This window comes from Apis mellifera, linkage group LG8 (genome assembly GCF_003254395.2).
Source record: "Apis mellifera strain DH4 linkage group LG8, Amel_HAv3.1, whole genome shotgun sequence".
In the NCBI taxonomy this organism is placed as follows: Eukaryota; Metazoa; Arthropoda; class Insecta; order Hymenoptera; family Apidae; genus Apis; species Apis mellifera.
Window position 1 is genome coordinate 5,539,597 of NC_037645.1, and position 9,005 is coordinate 5,548,601.

Below are 9,005 nucleotides of genomic sequence, written 5' to 3' on the forward strand. Positions count from 1 at the left end.
AACGAGATAAGTGTAAATGAACGACAACTGTAAAAGAAACTTGTTCGTCGACGATTCGAAGAATTTAAAAGGGAACATTTCATCATTGTTCGTCGTCGCGAAATTGTCGACTAGATTTCTCTTTCTTTCTCTCTCTCGTATTCTCGAAAAATAAATATCACGCAGCTACTTTCGAATTTAGCGCGCATTTAACCGAACGAATATTTAGCCGTGTATGTATAATCGATATTCCAGTTAAAACTTTAATATTAAGTCCAGATGCGCCAATTCCCTGCACCAATTAAAATCGATTCTCGGCTTAAAACGCTATCGGTGTTCGTTTATTTCACGTAAAAAAATCGTTCTGGATCTTCTCGCTCGACCGTTATAATTGGCATCGCGAATATCAACGTATCACGAATAAGCGAGCAGAATTCTTAATGAAATTTAATATACGAATACGTTCTCCTTTTGCTCCGCTTCTTTCTCCCTTAAATTCGTCGCCGATCATTGGAAACCCATCAGGGCGCGTTTCATACAATTTTTTATGATAATACTTAATCTTCGTTAAGAAGCGACAGTAGATCGGCCATCAAACCTTTCCAACCCTTTCAATCTCCAAAGGGAGGAAGAAGTATATAGACTCGTCTTTTGACATCTTGATTTTCTTATTATTATTATTTAGTAGATGAAAAAGTTAATAGAATCGAAGAAAAGTATATTATAGTGTTTATTCTCTCCTCTTAAACAGAATTACCGCGAGTAATAAGAAGAGGTACGACAAAACGAGAAAATTAAGTGAAACACACTTTGCATAGAGAGATATTATAATAAAAATGGCATTTAGAAAAACTATATATTAAATAACAGACACTATTCAGACCCGCATCCCCGAAGAAAGCAAAAATTTACCGGAATTTATCTTTCAATCTCCCAGCAAAGAAGTATATAGACTCTTTTGATTTTCTCATTATTTTTACTTAGTAGATGAAAAAGTTAATAGAATCGAAGAAAAGTATGCTATAGTGTTTATTCTTTCCTCTTTAACAGAATTAAGTAATAAGAAGAGGTACGACAAGACGAGAAAATTAAGCGAGACACACTTATTATAATATCTCTCTATTTAGATGGTATTTAGAAGGACTATATATTAAACAACGGACAACATTCAGACCCGCATCTCTGAAGGGAGCAAAAATTTACCGGAATCTCGGAACTTTAACGTTAAAGGAAAACTACACGGGGGTACCGCCACCATCTTCTCCAAGTTTTTCGTCCGTCCAGTCGTTTGTTAATTAAGCCAGTCTCTCCTCGTCCAACCGGAGCAGCTGCATCCGCCATTATCGTCCAATATTACAACGGCCATAGGGTTCTCGTTACGGCCGTCAGATTAGCTCGAGGCATCGAGAATCACTTGGACCGATTAAAGAGAGCTTGTTCCTTGATCCTCTGGGAGGAAAAATCTCGAAAGGATATGGCAAAACATCTCAGATACGCGAGATGCCCTTTTTTCTATTTGGTTTTCATTGTTTCCACGCTGTTTTCCAATTCGAAATCTTTACAATATCGTGTCCTACCTGTTGTGCATCGCGATTTCGTGTAATCCAAAGCTTTTCCATTCGATTCAACTTCAAAGGGCAAACACGGGGGACGTGTTTAAAAGGATAACAGGCAGGATTCCCCTTGCATGGGTCTCTTCTTCTTTCTTCGCACGATGGGGCGAAAGAAATCTATCCCTTCTTTATGGAAACCACTTTCGACTCGAGGATCATAAAAGTTGAACACCGCATTCGATATTCCAGAGAATTTCCAACGCGTCTGGACAATGTGCAGTCTCGCACCACTACGCTCGATCGTTCCCCGTGAAAGCATCCCCCGATTTCGCGACACACGAGTTCCAACCGCTGCTTCCTCCCTTCGTTCCCCAACGATTCTTACTTTTAATCAATCGTCGCGATTGAAATTCAAGATATCTCGATATCTTTTATCAAATGAATTTTCATTTCTGGAATTCTGGACACGGATGATAATACCATTCACAACTGGAAATTACGAGGAAAATTTTTATACTATTCTTTTTTCACACGATGACTCAAATCTCAGAGCGCGAGAAAATTTATTTATTTACATCCCTCCCTCGTGATATTTTCGACGAATTACATCATCGAGGTGTATCTCCGCGATGATATACGCACAATTTCGGGGGAAGGAATTTCGGGGTGGAAAATTTACACGCGCGGAGAGAGTAAATCCCTTTGGCTGGAAATGAACGACGGTTCCCCCGCAACCCTTGCCTCCGGAATGGTAGCCAAAGCGGTGCACGATCGTCGGATACCATCCTGTCGGACAATTCCCAAGGAAGTGTAGGGTAACCTGGGCAAACGATCTAAAGCAGTGCCGGGGTTGAGGCTTACTTTCAACGAAACGAGCCCCTGTTAGCGCAAACTATCCTCGAATACCCCCATACGCGTCTTGATTCCCGGCTTGCTTGCGAGCCCGTAGATAAGAGGAATTAAATATACAGCGCAACTTTCATAATTGTTTTATTTCCCCCTCCCCAATTTACATTATTTACGCACGTATTTCGCGAGGATGAGTCAAGGTTGAAAACATTCGTCATATTCGATTTTTCGAGAAAGATGTGAAAAATATATGATTGTAGATATTGATCTTTCGCAATATGGAAATTAATAAGTTCGTGTTCGTTGGCCACACTATCTACGATTTTTTTTATTAAATAAGTTCAGTCTAAATCTAAATTTAAAAACTTTCGTCGGATTATTAATTTAATAATTTTGAATATTAAGTTTTAAATTTTGCGAATAAAAGCTTATTCCTTATTTTCTTTATTAAATGTACAATCATATATATTTTCAAATCAATTCACGATCTATTCCTCTGAATAAAAAGATCAAGATTCGTGTAAAAATTAAACAATTGTTTATGGATGCAAAGTGTGGATTAATTTATATCTTTAAATCCAGGAACCTAATTAAATACGCTCAATTTCGTTGCACACTTATTCAATTCACGTGTTCAGGGAGGGAGAGAGCATTGTGTCGAGTGTTAATTACCGTGAACAATATATATAGCAAAGGTTAATCGTAGCAAAGCTTAATCACGATAAATTAAAGGAACTCGGAACTGTGTACACGCTATTACGCGTATCCAGCATCAAATAACAAGGAATACGATAGAATAGAAGATGATTAAGTTGTTCGTTGTCGAGGAACAGAAAGCGATAATAGAGAGCGGGATCAGTATTTAAAAGGGAGAGAAGAGTGCATTACCACACCGAAGAAGGAATCGATGCTGTGCAGCAGCAACCCCGTCCCGAGTGATTGGCAATCCGGTCATTGATTTCCGGGCCCGCGACAATTACAGTTCATTAGACGACGGTTTCAATCGAAATCTCTCTCTCTCCCTCTCTATCTATCTCTCTCCCCCTCCCCTCTCTCTGGGTCGGCAATTTAACTTGGCCGGCCGTGTCTTCTTGAGTGGCGGGGCGCATTGCGATTTGCATCTCAAGGAAAGTTTCCCCGGAAGCACTTAACCATCGTTCTCGCCTTTCGATCGATCGACAGCGAAGGAAGAGAGAGAGAGAGATCCTTTCGCATACTTTCGTTCCCGCGAATATAAATCAGTGGGGGAGGATCCGAATTTCGACCCGATCGACCGGATCGGAAACTCTGACGGCCGGCTTTTCTCCCTTTAATAACTTGCTAAGTGGACCAACGGCCAGACGGAGGGCGCGCCGATTCCTTTAACCGCCGTTATTGCGTCATTGAATTCGGGAGAGGCCGATACTTTGCATAAGATAGACGAGTCTTTCGGATTCGGACCGAAATCCGTTTTCCCGATGAGGAGGGGCCGATCACTTATAACCGGTTTTTCACTGGGGTAGTTTAGACATTGAGCAATACCTCCAATTAGATTTAATCGAGATACTTGAAAATTTAGATCGGGTTTATTTTGTATATTTTGCCAATTTCGATAAATGGCGAAATAAATTGAGTTTAAAAAGTTTTCGGAAACGGTGGAGCGGTAGATTGAAATTTCCGAATAATTTAGCAAAGTAACGTTTGAATTCGTTCATTTTTCAGAAATTAAAAATGTAAAAATCGTCGCAAAATAATCGATACAATCTTATTTCGGAATTATATTGGAATTTCGCTTATTTCGTGCTGCTATATATATATATGTATAATATGATTCATCGGAACAATTGAGAGATAAAGAAACTCTCTATAATCCGTCTCGTCTAAATTAATCCAATTTCTCGAAACGAAATTTCTTCCTCGCTATAATTAACCGATAAATCATGCTACTAGTACCGATTATCGTCGCGAAACTCGGCTACAAATAAATTATCGCGACATCTACCCGATAAAATAACTGACGTTTGACACTTAATTCCTCTCCTTAAATAATGAATTCGGATCGAAATAGAGGGAATAAAGAATAAACACGGCCAATTATCGTCTCGATTCTCCAAGTTATCAATAGAGATTTGGGTCCATTTTGCAAGTGGAGGGAAAAGGATCAATCGAACAAGTCTATTTCATTGACAGCGTTGACGATGAAAACGGATTTCCCTTCCTCCTCCATCTGTATCAAGGCTGACCCCGTTAATCTGTAGCTTTTTTCAATTGATCTTACGCGAGGCCACGCTCGTAAAACACGTTCGAAATTGAACTGATTTCGAAACGCAAAATGGTTTCGATCATCGAGATGTGTTCTTTTTTTTCGTCCCTCGCTCCTCTTTTTTTTTCTCTTCTTTCTTTTTTATTGTTGCCTGGCACCGTTACGCATGACGGACGGTCGAGCATCGAATCTGTCGTGTGAAATATGATAGGAGATAACGGAAGCATCAATATTTGCTTTCGTTTACCGCGCTGTGGATATATGATAAACAGGTGAATACAGTTGTTGAATTTATTATAATCGGAAATTTTTTGGCCACGAATTTTGTCGATTAAAATTAATATATTTGTACGAACGATACGTTAGTCGTAATTTTTTTTTTTAAATATCTTGAAAAGATCTCTCGCAACACGTTTAGTTCAGTTCTTCATACAGATATACATTTAACTGTATTTACTTGCTCTCTGATTACATTAATTCAAGAGAAAGAGTGTAAAATAACGTTAGTAAGGATTGAAATTGTACCCATTCTCTGAAGAAGAATCTACATACACAACTTCTAGAATTCTATTTAAAGGTTACGTTATTCACCTTATACTGGAAGGGGTAGCTTTCTCGAAAACTCCACGAACACCGATGAATTCAACGTCCCTTTCCCCGTGGCGACAGAGGAACACACGTAGCTTTGGAGGAGCTACGTTGTCGAAGAGAGTTCACAAACCGATCTCCCGCCGTTTGCACACCGTTTCCCCTTCCCTCTCGTTTCTCTCATCCGTCCCTCTCTCTCGTCGCGATAACCGACAATAGCTACGACGTCCTCGATTCTTTTTCTCCACAACTGCTGGTTAAAGTTGTAGTGGCCTGCCTCTTCGCGCGACGATCCACCCTTCACGCGGATCTTTATTCTCCCGAAACCGACCTCCCTTCTCGCAACTCGATGCTCGTCCAAACTTCTTCTTCTTCTTCTTCTTCTTCTTCTTGGATACCGATGGACGAGAGAGAGAGAGAGAGAAAGAAAAGAGGAAGAAAAGAGAAGAGGAAAAAGAAAGACGAGGGAGGAGAAAAAAAGGGGAGGAAGCCAGGGAGTCGCTTCGTCGAGATTAATTCGAGATCCGTCCCCGGAAGTTTTCAGCCGGGGTGGGAGGGAGTGGCAGGGGTGGAAGCCGAAACAATACGAGGCGATCGAATGGCCGGAAGATTTTTGTTTTCCTTTTAATTAGCCGGCAGAAGGGAATCGACACCGGCGGACACGCGGTTTTAATTGAGAAAGTTTCCTTCATTTACCCGGCCCCCGGAAGCCCGAGATTACAGGGGGAATACGAGGGTGTAACACGAGAGGCCGGCAAATTTCTCAACTATTGCGCTATGTTTCCGTTCCAAGGGACAAAGTTTGGCCGGGAGGAGTTAATTTTTCGAGAGGGGATTGTTAAGGAGAGAATCCTCCGACATATGTCGGATCGACGGTGATGATAATTATCCCATCAATTTCCTGAATCTGCAAAGTTTTTCCTGCAATCTTAATAAAACGTTATTAATAAACGTTCTTCCTCAGAGAATCTTTCCCCCTCCCCCTTTTTCCTTTTTAATTATAATACGATACGATTAATGAAAAACTAGCGCAACAATTTTTCTTAGAATCGAGAGAATCCCTTGAATAGATCCTTTGATATATTCGCATATACTGGAATTTCTAAACGCACGTATTTGATTTCGGGAATTTCTAAACGCACGTATTTGATTTCTGGAATTTCTAAACGCACGTATTTGATTTCTGGAATTTCTAAACGCACGTATTTGATTTCTGGAATTTCTAAACGCACGTATTTGATTTCTGGAATTTCTAAACGCACGTATTTGATTTCTGGAATTTCTAAACGCACGTATTTGATTTCTGGAATTTCTAAACGCACGTATTTGATTTCTGGAATTTCTAAACGCACGTATTTGATTTCGGGAATTTCTAAACGCACGTATTTGATTTCTGGAATTTCTAAACGCACGTATTTGATTTCTGGAATTTCTAAACGCACGTATTTGATTTCTGGAATTTCTAAACGCACGTATTTGATTTGTGGAATTTCTAAACGCACGTATTTGATTTCTGGAATTTCTAAAAGCACGTATTTGATTTGTGGAATTTCTAAACGTACGTATTTGATTTCGACGTTTATTTAGGCCAAGAACGTTAAATATCGGCCGTAATCACAGGTAGGTGGATAAAGAAGACGGTCTTTATATATTCGCAATTTGAATCTTAAACGGAGGAAGAGGAGGTCGGTTGTGGGCAGAGTCTTAGGAACGAAGTTAAGAATCGCGAGTACACACGGGGAAGCTTAATAACGTTCGAGGGGAGGGGGGAGGGGAAAGGAAACAACGTTTAAGAATAGCGTGAATAATTTACCTGGGAGCTGCAGCTCCGGGGTCCATTAAAACGACGCCGGAAGAGAACGGGAGAGAGGAGGGGGAAGGCAAAAAAAAAAAAAAAAGGAAAAGGAAGAGAAAGAGAAAAACGAAGGAGGAGAAGCAAAAACGGAAAAACGTGGTGAATATTGATTAATGTCGACGAGGGAGACGCGCACCTTCGCATTATCAGCGGCGATATTGAATGCAAAGTAGGTAGTGAATATTTTCGGGCGTCGGCTGCAAATGGAGACAAAAGGTGATGCAAACTCTTTGATAAAATACGTTACGTGCAATCTGTTCGCAAAAGCAAGCCTTTGACAGTCGTTTAGCCGCTTCGCTCGCTCGCTCGCTCGGCGCAATCCGCCGTGTGATATCGATTCAATTCTCGCCCGAGCCCTTTCATCCGCTTGTTAATTTTCGTGCCGCCGGATTAAACAACGCGAGAGCACCCCTCCCTTTCTTTGAAATCGGATATCTTTGCTTGTCGTTCTTCTTCCCCCCCTCTTGGAATCTCGGAAGAAAGAAACGCTTCGTTCGAAATGATCAACCTCCTCGAACCTCTCCTCCGACTCGTTTATAAACACGTTCTTTCGAGATGTTATTATCTGAACAGATGAGCGAGCGAAATGAGTCATCGCGTTTTTACGCGATTAGACGAACAGATTGTTGTTTACGTTCGAGGTAAAATTTCCGCGAACACGGAACGAGGTTAAACTTTCCATATAACAAAATATCCTACGTTCAAATTACGCGTAATTTAATTATACTGGTCGTCTAAACGTGGTTCCTCGATAGACGATATATCAAAGGAGTTTTTAAAATTAATTTGAAACCCGAGATTGCAATAATTGTTGTCTCGAGGTTAAAACTTAAGAAGAATCAACTAAACTTTCACGAAACGAGATTAAACTTTCGATATAACAAAATGTCCTACGTTCAAATTACGCGTAATTTAATTATACTGGTCTAAACGTATCTCGATAGGCGATGTATCAAAGGAATTCTTCAAATTAATTTGAAACCCGAGATTACAATAATTATTGTGTCGAGGTTAAAATTAAAGAAGAATCAAGTAAACTTTCTTACATACGTAAAATTTCGCCATAACCCTCGATCCTCTTGAATAACGCACAAACACACACACATACATACATACACACACACTCTTTCTCTCTCCCTCTGAACGAATTAATTTCGAAAAATTTTGCCTCGAACGACCATCGGTTCCCCGCAAGGCAACCTGGAACAAGAAAATTCCAGGATAAACGGCTTCCTTCCTCTCTTTAGATTTTCTCGAGCGACAAGAAGGGAAACTCGTTACCGCGTGCTCTGCTAATTGAATCCCGTCTACGAAATCAGCAGTCGTTCCTCACGTACAGCTTCCGGGTGTACAGGGCCCAAGCAGCTCCTCCAACGTCGTGGTTTCCACCGCGCTCTTGCTTAACACTTGCGTCGAGGTATCTCGACAGATTCTTCGAGACTAGGTATGATACGCGAGGCGCGAGGCGTTATCGAGAGCGATGGGACTTCGTTTCAGCCGAGCCATTAGCGAACGTCAAACTTCGTATATTTCCGCCGCGCGTTCCGCTCCTCGTCCCCCCCTTCTCCAACCAGTTACGGGGATAAGATAAACCGGACGGGGACGGGATGGAAATCCGTTGATGAATCCGTTTCGAGGATTGATCATCCCGACCGTCGTCGAAATAATAATCGTCGATTTGTAATAACGCATTTGTCGTCGTGTGGGGAAAATTAACAGGGTTCGGAAAGTTGAGAATAGATTGAAAATTCTCTTTTAACGTTTAATTGTCGAATTAATTCTCTCTGTATTGTATCCAGAAAATTTAGAATTGATGTGAATGCAAAAATGACGGGAATATTTGTCGAAGATTTTATAGGATTTCAAATTAAAATTCTAAGGGAAATCGAATTTCTCGTAAAATTCAACAATTTGGATAAAAGTTCTACTTCTTCTTCCT

General features: G+C 40.6%; 1 long non-coding RNA gene across 1 annotated transcript; it reads right to left on the reverse strand.

The window, feature by feature from the left end:
• Positions 1 to 2,509: 2,509 nt before the first annotated feature.
• LOC102656871 lies at positions 2,510 to 8,801 on the reverse strand. Its single transcript, XR_409135.3, has 2 exons — positions 8,348 to 8,801; positions 2,510 to 8,266 (listed from the first exon to the last, which is right to left on the reverse strand). It is a non-coding gene; the product is annotated as an uncharacterized LOC102656871 (long non-coding RNA).
• Positions 8,802 to 9,005: the final 204 nt, after the last annotated feature.